Raw genomic sequence first — 13,922 nt, 5'->3', positions numbered from 1 at the left:
CAGTTAAACTATCAAATGTTATCCTTACCACAAAATGTAGTTATTTTTTTGAGATGGATGCCTAGAACAGTCACAGGCCATGGTGTTACTAGGTAGATTGTGCGAACGATTACTAGTTGGATGCTGCATGATGTTACAAAGGTGGACATTAGTGTATCAGGTGGCTAGGTTGTTTGCTAGGTGAATGCTATAAATGTTATGCAGGTGGTTGCTAGGTGTTTCTTGCCAGCAGAGGATAGAATGTTGCTGGTGGTTGTTATGTTGATGCTAAGGTGTTGCTTGTAGGTGGCTATAATGTTTCTGGGGTGGATGCTACAAACCCATTGGGTGAATTACCGGAAGTGTTTTCAGAGGCTGCAGGGGTTTTACTAGATGGATGTGTTATCAGTCAAATCGCTTAAAGTGTTACTAGAGTGGTCTGCTGAATATTGCAGGTGGCTGCTATGCTGTTATTACACAGATGTTAATTTATTTGCTTGTTAGGCCATTTGCCAGGCTATGGATGCTAGAATGTTCTGTGTGGTTTCTACCATCTTAACTCTGGTGAATACAGAGTAATTCTAGATCGTTACTATGATTTCACGCAGTGTTTTGCTGGTTCAGTCTTTGCCAGATGGTTTGCTAGAGGAGTTTATATAAATGTCTTCTATATGTTGTTTACATGTATTTCAAATATATGTTCAAGCAAAAATGACACTGCCTTGACTTAGAGGATTGAAGCAGTGAAAGAGGTAACCTAAATTATAACCTGCATCTAATGTGAGTAAACAAGCCCAGATGGATCCAATCCAAGTACCACTGTGTAATTTTTCTGCTTATTGTTCTGTTTGACTCGAATGTGTCACATTAGGAAGTGAATGTGTATTGTATTTGATGGCTTATCTGTAATCTGTAATAAACGAATGGAATGATTTTATAAAAGATGGAGTTGATGTTGAAGTTTGTGTTTGTATTCAGGTTTGTTTGGGAGAAGGAGGGTCAGGTGATCATCCCCTCAGTCACTCACCTCGATCACGGCTGGATGTCAACGGACGCTTCACATCTCTCAGACCTCAGCCAGGTGACATCGCACATACACCCGCAGAGTGACATCGGTGGGCTGCAATGATTCTTCGCGAGTGCGCACTTGCCGCTGAGGTCAGAGATGAAAAGCACTCCCATCATCCTCTGTCTTCTGTTCCCTAGCCACACAAATCCTTCATCCTCTCTGATCATTTCCTTTTGATTTGGTCTCTCACTGCTCTCCAGATATCGAGTCATTCAGTTTTTCAATATCTCTGCTTATCCACCTGCACTCATTCAGCCTCTTTTTCTGTCTAGTGCTCCATTTTTTTTATTTAATAGCACAGCAGATATTGTCTGCCCTCATTTTTTTATTTATGTCCATCTTAATCGTTTCTCTTCTTATCTATCAAACATATTTTGGATTCACCTTTTTCTTTTTTGTGTAATATTCACATCTCTTATCGATCAATGAAGTAATCTTATAGGAATTCAGACTTCATTAATTGCACATTTCTCACTATCTAACATTCCAAATCTTCTTCTTTTCTTCATTTCTAATATAAAGAAAGGCATAACGACAAAGTGGTATACTGTACTTAATGTATATGTTGCATTAACATTACCAATGATTCTTATTAAGTTCAGTAATGTTATTTAAAACTTACAACTATAACTATAGTATTTAACATGGATGGTTCTAGTAGCCCATTAATGTACTTGTAGCTTTATTCAGACATTAGATATAATGATTTATGAAGTGCACATTAAATATCCCTGAAAAGTCAAGACTCTCCTCACAATTTTTCCTTTTTACATATTACTCACAGGCAGTTGCCTCCTGCCCCGAGAACCCCAGCGCAGTGTTAAGCATCACTGAGAAGAGAGCTATAAACCTGACATGGGCCAAACCTTTTGATGGGAACAGCCCTCTCATCACTTCCACACATTCCTGGAAGTGTCTGAAAACAGTGAGTAAAGACCTCATGTGTGGACCATTAATCTCTGGGCAGGTTGTGTGACATTGATGCAGTTACCTTGTTGAGAATTTCAGTGGTGGTGTTCTGAAAGACATAATAATATGAAGTAGATTCAGTTATTTTTGAATATTATTATTATTATCATTATTATTAATTTTGTTGTTGTTGTTGATGATGTTGTTATGATACTACTTACGAAGTGAATCATTTATGACAGCAACAATAGCAAAATAATACAATAATACAAGGGGGTTTATTATTATTATTATTATTATTATTATTATTATTATTATATGAATAGAATAATTTGTTTATGACTAAGGTTTATTGCTATTATTATGAATGTTGGTAATATGAATGGAAAATATTTATAATAATAATAATTATAATAATAATAATTATTATTATTATTAGTAGTAGTAGTAGTAGTAGTAGTTAGTATTAGTATCATAATTATTTTATTATTATTATTATTATTATTATTATTATTAACTTAATAATAATAATATAATAATAATAATGTAATATGAAATACAAATGTATTTATAATAATAATTATAATAATTATTGTCATTAAATTAAAACAAACTTAACTTGTTTCTATTATTAATAATAATACTAATAACAACAACCATGCTATTTTGTTTACTATTTATGTATAATTATTTATTAAAGGGTTCAGCAAACAGACTAACATTAAAAAAGTAATTGGTGATTTTTAATATCATCATATTGATGTACTGGTACATAGAACTTGAAAGCCTCTTCAGTGGCTCCATAGGACCTTAAGAAGATTGTCGTATGCAAAACCTCTTTTTCCTGTTGGTTTAGTTCTTCACCTAGCTGATTATGTATTCTTCATTATCTGCTCTACACAGATGCTCCTTAAGACAGTCCTGTTGGCCAACATCGAGCCAGAGTCAACTGCTGTAACGGTCAACGGGCTCATCCCGGCGCGCTCTGCCAGTTCCGCTTCTGTGTGCCGTCAACGCAGCGCTGGCAAGGGCCAGTTCAGCAAGGGAGACTGACCGTGAGCAGATCTCGCAGGGTCCTGAAGCCTCACCTGCCGAGTGTTAGCGCTGTGCCCTGTGTGACCATAAAGATAACTCTAGCACTCTGTCACAGCATGTGAAAATTGCCTGCGCTCTCCGCGGAACAGTGTCTATAGGAGGATTTATCTGTCTGAACGCTGCGTGTATATGGCCGTATTTTTCTGGGATGTGTTTATGTCAGTGTATCTTTCAAGAATCAGTGTAATCAAAGCTCCTGGCAAGTAAAGAAAGCTTTTCGACACTTAAATTAGACATTCAGCAAATGCCCCCATCAAAACGGACACAAATCCCTCTAGTTCTCCTGAGGTTTGAGACAAACCTCCTCTGGTTGAGATAATCTCAACTCAGGATTTACAGGAGAAACCAGTCTATATGAAAGAGAGAGATCATATCATGACTATATCACATCTCAGACAGTATAGATCAGAGATGGACCATTTGCATTACAATGAATTGGAGAAATTGGCTGAAATGTAAGAGTCAATGGCTAGTCAGCAGTTTTATTGTTTGGTGTTTGAGATAGTTCCAGAATGAACTAATCTGAAAGAGGAAAAAAATAGATGTTATTTAATATTAAAATGTAATGTATAACATATAAGCTGCATTCGTTCTTATAGTGATATCCTCTGTTTGTTTGTTTTTTCACATCTCATATTCGAATTTTAATTTGTTGCCGGAGTTTAGTATCTTTGTTGCGTCTCACTCTCCTACTGACCTAACGTTTGAACGTGGCTCTAAATTAAAATAGTGTTGTATATATCCACATTGGCCATCAAAAATCCATATTGGTTGATGACTGCTCGTGTTTTATCTCTTTCCTGCAGGGTATCTCTTCCAGAGAGAGCCTCCCAGCGCTCCGCCTCAGAACGTCATTGCCAGCGGCCGCACCAACCAGTCCATCATGATTCAGTGGCAGCCGCCACCAGAAAGCCACCAAAATGGCATCCTGAGAGGATACGTCATCCGGTGAGACATGTTTACTCCTGTCTGGGGTCTTGTAGTATCTTAAACTGTTCTTACGCTTGTTTCGCTCTTAATCTTTTTTGTAATGTTTTTCAAGGCCATGCCAATATGTCTCGTTTCCAGCAGGACTAGATTCTCTTCCCTCACAGCTGGTTTGTGGGGTGAATTTGATTGCACTGTATTATTTCAAGGTTTCTTCTGAATTTGTGCGCTGGAGGTTTTTTCCTTGCATGTCAGTGATGACAGTGAAATGGACTTTTGTTCGCTTTTTTATATATTTTTCCTGTTCATCATTGAGGAGAGCTGAAGGCCGTTTTTGATATTGCAAATATAAGTAATGGTTCCCGACCTTGGTCGCCCCTTATGGTCCTCAGCTCAGGGAAACACACAGAGGGCTGTGATATTTCTAGACTGGTTCTCTGTCGCCCTCTGTTGCATACAGATGGTACTGATGTATAAAAACAGACAGATCTGATTATGAAGAGTAAATGAGAAGGTGTATTTTTAGAGATGCTTATCAGAGCCCTTCAGAAAGAGGTTATCTGGAGAAATTCCCTGCCCTGTCAAAGCTTTCTGTTTGTTAAGATCAGAAAATCTCTGCGTCTGTCATTGACAGTGACAATATGACCATCTGCTAACCTCAGGTATCGTCTGACCGGTCTGCCTGTGGATATCCAGTATAAAAATATCTCTAACCCTGATGTCACCAACCTGCTGCTGGAGGATCTCATCATCTGGACTAATTATGAAATTGAGGTGGCTGCATACAACGGAGCTGGACTGGGTGTTTACTCTCATAAAGTCACAGAGTGGACACTTCAGGGAGGTGAGGGCTTAGATCCCATTCAAAAGTTTGGGATGAGTAAAATTGTAAAAGAGCGGCCGACTGACTGACTGAAATGACAGTAAAGTTAAGGTTCTAGAATAGAATTTCTGCATTTCAATGATTTCTGCAGTCTTCTATTAATCTTCTTCCATGAAATGTCAGTTTCAAAAGGACAAAAATGTACTTTATGCAGCTTGTGCACTTAATTCAAAGTTATACAATAACTTTATATATTAATCAAAGATTGATTAACATTAACATTGGTAATAATAATAAAATAATAATAAATGTTTCTTGAGCACCAGATCGTATTAATAAATTACAAATAAAAAAATGGCTGAAAAAAAATCTGGAAAAAATGGCTCACAGAAATAAATTATTATATATTGAAATACAAGACCTATATTTTAAAATTATGCAAGGTTTTGCAATATTATTTGTTTGACTTTATTATTGATGGATAAAAGTAATACTAGGGATAAGAGATAAAAATAAAGGAATAAAAATAATAGGGATAAAGTTTTGCAATATTATTGGTTTTACTTTATTATTAACTTTTATATTACTTTTTAAGGTATAAGGTAAGGTATTTTTTCCACAAATTTATTATTTCTGCAAACTCTTCTCTTAGGTCCTTTCCATGAAATGTTGATTTCAAAAGGACATAAAAGTACTGCAACCTGTGCGTTAAATTCAATGTTATGAAATTGTTTTGTGTAGAATATCAACATTTTTATTGTTATTTAGTGAAAATCAAAGTTTGAGGTCTCTGTGACCTGATGTCGAGTAAAGAGCATTGTAAAAGTCTTTCACAAATCCCCATGAAATATGACAATGTATGTTTTTGGAACAATATGAGGCGTAGTTGAGTAATTATTCCTTTAATATAACGCTGCTTAGTTATGAAGATGCTGCTGGGTGCCATCCATAATTTGTGAAGTCAGACAGAATGAATCTTCTCCATCGGTTTTCTGGGGTATAGCAGCTGAATTGTGTTACCAGAAAAAGAACGCTCATTTGTTTTCGTCTCTGTCTTCCATTTTCCATTTTACCTGTCAACCAGTTCCCACCATCGCTCCAGGCAATGTGAAAGCAGAACCGTCAACTCCACCACAATCCGCTTCACCTGGACAGCCCCAACCCGCAGTTCATCAACGGCATTAACCAGGGCTACAAGGTAAACGCTAAAGGAATGAGAATAAATCTGCACTCAGACCCGAACTGCTGAAAATGCAATAAATGCAGCTTATTTTTAGGTTTTGAGTTTGTTGATGAGATTTAATGAGGGTAGCCAAAGGTCTCTTTTAGCTCTTATGCGCTCAGTCCTTTGTTTTCGTTTTGCTGAGAGAACCAGAATTGATCCTCTTGTCACTCTGCTACTTTATAGCCAGACTGTCTCACGGCAAAAATTGTTTAGGACAATTACAAAATGGAGACAGTGAGCGGGACACATTAGTCTTAATTGCTTATTAGCCAGGTTTCGGCTCGATCCCAGACAACAACAGCTGGGATTGGAGAGAATATTTGTCGGAAGTCTTTTTCTTCTCTCCGTGGACTCGTTGGAGAACAATCTTATAACTCTCATTCCCTCTTTAGTGCCCTCAGAGGAGAGTTTCAAGTGTCTATAAACTTTGAAATGCCAAATAATCCACAATAGTATTGGGAAAAGGGAGGAAATCTGTGACCGTTCAGCCATTCTCAGTGGAGAATTTACTTAGAATAAATCTAGCGCTCTGACAGTGTTATTTCAACACCATTATGCAAATGAAGCATTGGCACAAGCATGCCTACAAAATGTATGTCAGCATCAAGGTTATGGAACATGTCATACTTAGACTGTTTTCTTTCTTTATTGATTGATTTATATATGTATATACTCATTTTTATTTATGTATTAGTTTTTTTTCTTTTTAGACTTTATTTTGATAGTCCACTTTACACATTCTACTAACTATAAGTAACTTTGTAGCTGCATGTCAACTACAATTCTTATTCATTTGTAACTACGTGTCTACTAACTCTCAAAGTTGAATGTTAACCTAACATTCAACTTTGAGAACTCTCCTCTGAGGGTTTAGGGTTAATTAGCAAAATTTCTGATAGTCTCTATGTAGTATGTTGTGGAGACATCAAAATAAAGTGTTTGAAGATATTAAGCAGACTATTGTTTTACTTTAATATTGTGACCCATGCATCAAAAATGGCCTAAAAAAGCTTTAAAAAAGAAAAACAAGCTCTTTTCCATGGATACAGCATTAGGAATTGACAATATTTCAAACAAGGAGGAAAGAAGATAATAATTAATGATATTAACATAAAAAGTAAAGAAAGAAAGAGTCCAAGTAAATAAGTATTATAAACTGGATGATTTATTCATCTCTTGCTCTTTTTAGCTGTTAGCATGGGAGCCAGGAAAGGAAGATGAGATGACAATAGTGACGGTTCGGCCGAACTTCCAGGACAGCGTTCATGTGGGCCACATCGCCGGCTTGAAGAAGTTTTCTGAGTACTTCACTTCTGTGCTCTGCTTCACCACACCAGGAGACGGTCCTCGCAGTCCTCCTCGACGTCTGCGCACTCATGAAGACAGTGAGTTCCTGTTCCAGCACACACACATTCACACTTTACATGTTTTTTTTTTGATGTTCTTTCGATTTCAAGAACCGGTGGAAGCAGGATGACCTCTGATCCTGGTTTTAATTGAAGTCACACTCATATCTCTAGGAATACTGTACCTGTGAAGGTCTAACAGTCTGATCTCTGGCGTGTATTTTCAGCCCCTGGTGCTGTGGGTCACCTGAGCTTCACTGAGATTCTAGACACGTCTCTCAAAGTCAGCTGGAGAGAGCCCAATGAGAAGAACGGTGTCCTGACTGGTGAGTTATTAACAAACATTTCTATTCCAGAAATTGCAATTGATGCTCATACCCGATACTTTTTTTCCTTTGTTTTTAGAAAACCTTTTAAAGTATTTAAACACCATGTTTTAATTTTATATATAATATGAAATGTTTAATATTTAACTTGCAAATATTAAATCTGGATAATATTAGCTTAAATAATATTTAGCTTGCAAAACATTTTATTTAATATGAAACATTTAAAATTAATATGTGTGTGTGTGTGATTCAATTACACCCTAATTTATTTCTCTGAAATTAATATACAAATTTTGCAATATACAGTATATCATTCTATTTAGTCATTCTAAATAATTATTCCAAAATATAAAAAAATTAACTCCTTCATTGACTAGAACGTTCGTTTAATTTTGAAATTAATAGACAGTATTTTGTCAGTTTATGTTTACTTTCATACAATTCCTATTATAATCTAGTTTAATAATGTAAAATATTTCATATTTGTTTCCTAGGGTATCGTATATCATGGGAGGAGTACAACCGTACAAACACACGGGTTACACACTACCTGCCTAATGTTACTCTGGAATACAGAGTCACTGGACTGACCGCTCTCACCACCTACACCATTGAGGTGGCTGGAATGACCTCCAAGGGTCAGGGTCAGCTGTCATCTTCAACCATCTCTTCAGGAGTACCACCAGGTAAAGCACACGCGTGCACAAATCAGTCAAAACAGTAACGGCACATTAAAATCCGACCAGAAAGGCTAAACAAGGTCTATTAGGGGAAGAGAAAACAACATATTCTTTCCATGAGTTCCCCTGAACCAGCTTTAGACCACCACTGGTTTTAGAGCTCCCATTAAAAGCACTACAGAGGGTTGTAAAGTTAAACATCCGAGCCCTCGTTATTGCGTCTATGCAGCACCAACACATGCAGCCCAGAGCCGCAGAATAACTGACAGGAGGAGTTCACGATTACGACTCCCACGACAGAGATCGTTTCTCCTTTATTGCTTCATTAGACCGTCTATGGCTTCCAGACTCAAACCTTATACGAGTCTCACACGTTTAAATGTAGACGTAGACGTTTAAAGATGTATGAATCCTGAACGGTCATAGTGTCGTACCATGTTACCATTATTACCCAAAGTTATGCAGAGCCCGCTGCTTTCGTGACATTCCAGCAGTGTTTTATTGGTGGCATATTTCATCTTCTCATAATAAGCTGGGTAACAGCTGTAAGTGTGGAATGATTTATACCAAAGTTCTCGTTCATTTCAGCCTCTCACACAGACATTGAAACGTTTTTTAAAGTGCCACTACTATGGATTTTTGAAAATGACCTTTAATGCAGTCTGTAACACTTTCAAAGTAAATAAAAACATCCTGCAAAGTTTTAAATGTTTAAGTGCACTGTATATAAAAGTATTGTCTCTGAAAAGAAAGAGTCGAGTGTTGATCTTTTTGTGTTGGTCTCAATGACAATGCAAATTTATTCTTTGCCTATAGGTGGCGCTTGTGTGGTGCTTAAAGCTGAAAAACACTGCTTTAAATGAAATAGATCAATAACCAGAGGGGTTTGGAAAAATCACTGTACAAATAAGAGACAAAAACTGCATATCAAAAGACAATGAACTTGATTTTTAACCTCGCATGCGTATCAACATGTTGTCTGAGACTTCCAAAACCAAAATATCAACCTTTCATAATAATAGGGGCACTTTAAAGTATAGATCTGCTTGCTATGGTTGCACGCTAACATCCATAGATACGTATAGGCAGATGCCACATTCAACCACATTCACCTCTGCTAAAAAAAAAAAAAAAAAGAAAGAAAAAAGTTAATTCCTGAAGTGATAAGATACTTTCCCAGGTAAGAATGATCATTCATTAATTCTCTGTATACAAAGTCTCATTTTACCAAAAGGGGGAGCCATAACGCAGCCAAACATTTCACAAATAATTAATTTAATCAGTGGTTCCTGTAACAATCTGTTTTACTCACGATTTATTGCCTGATTATATTTAGGGTTAAATAAAGCAAAAAAAATGTTTCGTAAATTAAAACACTTTTCTCTCTCCCAATTCAGAGCTTCCTGGTCCTCCCACAAACTTGGCCATCTCGAACATTGGCCCTCGATCAGTAACCTTGCAGTTCAAGCCAGGATACGATGGCAAGACCTCGATTTCTCGTTGGCAGGTGGAGGCCCAGGTGAGTCACTCTTTATTCACGAGGGTGAAGTTTTAGCATCGTTGATCTGATCTTTGAATGAACCTCTCTTTTGCTTGGATATCTCTCAGGTGGGTGTGATTGGAGAGAATGAGGACTGGGTGATGGTCCATCAGCTGGCCAACGAGCCTGATGCTCGCTCTCTGGAGGTCTCCGGCCTCAACCCCTACACCTTTATAGGTGACACATACATTTATTTAGTATTTACATGCATATATTATCAAATAAGGCCTCAAAAGATGTGAAAGAAGAGTTAGTTCTTGTCTGACATGTCTACTTGGAATCAAATCATAAGAGGTTATACGAGACACATTTGAGTACTTGTTACATTTTGTAATTGTTCTCGCTTTACCCTTTAAAAAAATATTATTATGTACTTTTATAGTATTTATTAATATTTATAATAAATAAATGTTTATTTTATTTTATAGATAATTTTGTATTTTTATATTATTATTTTATATATTTCTGTCTAGATTTTTATATATAGTTGCTTCATATTAAACTGTATGAATAATATTTAAAAATAATAATAATTATAAAATTTATTCCAGTTCATTGAAATAATGTTAAAATTAAATATATTAGATGGGGAAAAACAACTATTTAAAATGTTTTACATGTAAATTGTATTCAAATTTATTTTGAATATTTTATTAAAAATATTTTAATTTATTTTTAGATTTGATATTTTATACCATCTTTATTCCTATTACTGAACATTATTTGTGATAGTTTTAAATTCAGTTTTAGTTAACAATAATAATGCTGCTTATGATTAGATCACCTTAGATGGATGTTAATGTAAAGCATGCCATTATAATAAGCATCTAATGGGATTTTCAGGTTCCGTATCGTCAGGTGAACATAGTGGGCACCAGTCCACCGAGCCAGCCTTCCAGAAAGATCCAGACCCTGCAGGCTCCTCCTGATATGGCTCCTGCAAATGTTACCCTCTGCGGACGACCAGCGAAACCAGCCTATGGCTCAGATGGGTGGTATGTTCTACTCTCAAAACAATACACACGTACAATGTGTGGCACAAACTCAATCTCTCTCTTTTTCACCTGTTGATCAGCCTCTTCCTGAATGGGAGTACAACGGAAACCCAGATTCGGTGGGTTACCGTGTGCAGTACAGCAGGACCGGAGCACAATCCAAAGCCCTGCTGCACATCATTGCAGATCGCCTGGAGAGAGAGTTCACCATCGAGGACCTGGAGGAGTGGACGGAGTATGAGGTCAGAGTTCAGGCCATCAACGGCATTGGAGCTGGACCCTGGAGTCAACCTGTACGAGGAAGAACCAGAGAGTCTGGTAAGGCAAACCAATATATATTTTCATTATTATTTATTTTATTATTTATTTATTTATTTTACATTTTACACATTTTACATTTACCTTTATACGTGTAATATTTACGAGCAGGACTTCTTTACTATCTTTTCTGCATTAAAGGACATTAAAATAATAATTACATTTTTTTAAATTAGTCATGTTTTGTATCAAGATAAGAAATAATAAAATAATACATTGCAAACACTTGCACAAGTTACAGAGTTCAGTAATTAAAGTATTAGACATAAAATTTGTAGCGAGTGTAAGCTGAAGTAATATAAATAACTATAACATAAAATATAATTATTTAAAATATATATAATATATATATATATATATATATATATATATATATATATATATATATATATATATATATATATATATATAATGTATTTGTTATTTTATTGCTTCAAACTGATTTTTCAGCAACTGTCCATTTTATAATATGGAATGGAAAACTTTTCTTTGATCATATATGTTGCTTTTAATGCATGACTTAAATCATACATCATATATAGTATGTGGGCAAAAGGATTTCCTGTTTAAACAAGCTTAAATGGGCACAGATCTGCACATATATGCAAGCCTTTTCATCTATGCCATAAAAAGAGACGGAAACACACTTCCCCTGGATCACCTGTTTTTCTTCTTCTGCTCAGCTTGTTCTCCATGGTTACCAGAATTCGGTGAAATGGGTTTGGGATTAATAAGTAGGTGTTGAGGAAATTGGTAACACATGAGGCTGTACACATGTCTCCCCTGTTTTTCTTCAGCCAATCAGATTGCCGCAATCATGCCACTTTGTGTTCGGGGATTTGTGCCGGAGAGTGATTCTCTGTGTTACTCCCCCAATAATGGTCAAAACTAGTGTCTTTAAGGCTTCACTGCTTTTGTGATATGTGTCCGGATATCAGCACACACTTAATCCTCCCCCGACACACGCACACACATATAGACATGAAGCACATATTTCAACCCCTTTAAAGGAATAGTTCACCCAAAAACTAAAATTCTGTCATCTCTTTTTTAATGCAGTCCCCTCTTGTGGCCCTACGAATGTTTCTGCGTTTGCCACCACCTCCAGCAGCATTCTGGTCCGCTGGTTTGAAGTTCCCGAACCCGACCGGAATGGACTCATCTTGGGCTACAAGGTCTGGAATCGCTATTTAAGTGAAAAGCACCGTTAAAACTAAGCTACAAAAATGACAAATTAAATGACTACATTTGAAACACATAAGCCAATAGCGTATGTCTTACGCATTTAGAAGAATAGCTTATTTCTGTGACGCAAAATAAGGTCGATACACCTCTTTTTTGTTTTCAGGTGGTTTATAAAGAGAAGGATTCGGACTCTCCTCTTCAGTTCTGGACGGTGGAAGGAAACGCCAGCCACAGTGTTCAGCTGACCGGACTGGGAAAGTACGTTTTGTATGAGATCCAGGTGCTCGCTTTCACCCGCATCGGAGACGGCCGACCCAGCACTCCATCAATCCTGGAGCGAACCCTTGATGATGGTGGGCATTGCCGTATATGACAAACAAACAGTTGCTTTATTAATTAATCACATGTGTGTTTACAAGTTAATATTCTTGTTTTCAGTGCCCGGACCACCTGTAGTCATTCTTTTTCCTGAAGTCCGGACCACCTCGGTCAGACTCATCTGGCAGCCACCTTCCCAGCCCAACGGCATCATACTGGGTACAAGAGTTTGTTTGCTTGTTTCTGCGTGCATGCATTTCTTTCTTCTTGTGTTTATACTTGCATGCTTGCTTGTTTATGCTTGTATGCATGCTTGTTTTTTTACCATCAAGAGATGAAACATCCCTTAATACTTTCAACAGTGACTGTTAATGGATCATGCATGTGTATGCAAATATACATAAACATGTATTAACACAGAGTATCACATTAAAATAGTTTATCCTATGTTTCAACCATGTTTACACTACTTTTCAAAGTTGGTCAGATTTTTCATTTTCTGTTACTGTATGTTTACTAGTGCTGCATTTATCACTAAAGCAGTGAACTGTGAAATATTATAACCATTTAAAAATACATCTAAAAAAGTTGTTGATTACTGTGATAGCAAAGCTAAAATTTTCTCTTTTTCATTACCCCAGTCTTGACTGTCCCGTCTGTGATTTTTCTGAAATTAATCTTAATATGAAGAGATTTCTCATTATTATCAGTTTCGAAAAACTGATGTGCTGCTTAATATTTTTTTGGAAACTGTAAAATGTTTTTATAATAATTTGATCAATTGAAAGTTCAAAAGAACAGCATTTATTTTAAAGATAAATATTCATATTTTAAATTAATTTCTGATTAAAAGTATTCCTTCCTTTAAAAACAATCATACCGACTCCAAGCAAAAAAAAAGCATCCCCATTGTAAACTAAATCGCATTTGTTTTTCTTTTGTTCATTAGCTTGTGTTTCCTCTAATCAAGAAACAAAGCCAAATGCGTTACATTTCCTCAATTGCATGCAAGGAAATGCACAGTTTATCCTGTCCTGATCTCTGTGATGTCATCGGTTCCCTCTCCAGCCTATCAGATCACATACCGCCTGAACTCCACCAATAGCAACACAGCCACATTTGACGTCTTGAACTCCAGCGCGCGGCAGTATACCGTCACCGGACTGAGGCCGGAATCCGTGTAT

The 13,922-nt window shown here is 36.5% G+C and overlaps 1 protein-coding gene across 1 annotated transcript in view; it reads left to right on the top strand.

The window, feature by feature from the left end:
- Positions 1 to 13,922, top strand: part of sdk2b (sidekick cell adhesion molecule 2b) — a 314,896-nt gene that overhangs the window by 273,730 nt on the left and 27,244 nt on the right.

This window comes from Puntigrus tetrazona, chromosome 12, assembly GCF_018831695.1.
Source record: "Puntigrus tetrazona isolate hp1 chromosome 12, ASM1883169v1, whole genome shotgun sequence".
NCBI classification, from domain to species: domain Eukaryota; kingdom Metazoa; phylum Chordata; class Actinopteri; order Cypriniformes; family Cyprinidae; genus Puntigrus; species Puntigrus tetrazona.
The sequence above is the reverse complement of the archived record's forward strand: the minus strand, read 5'-3'. Positions and strand labels throughout refer to the sequence as shown.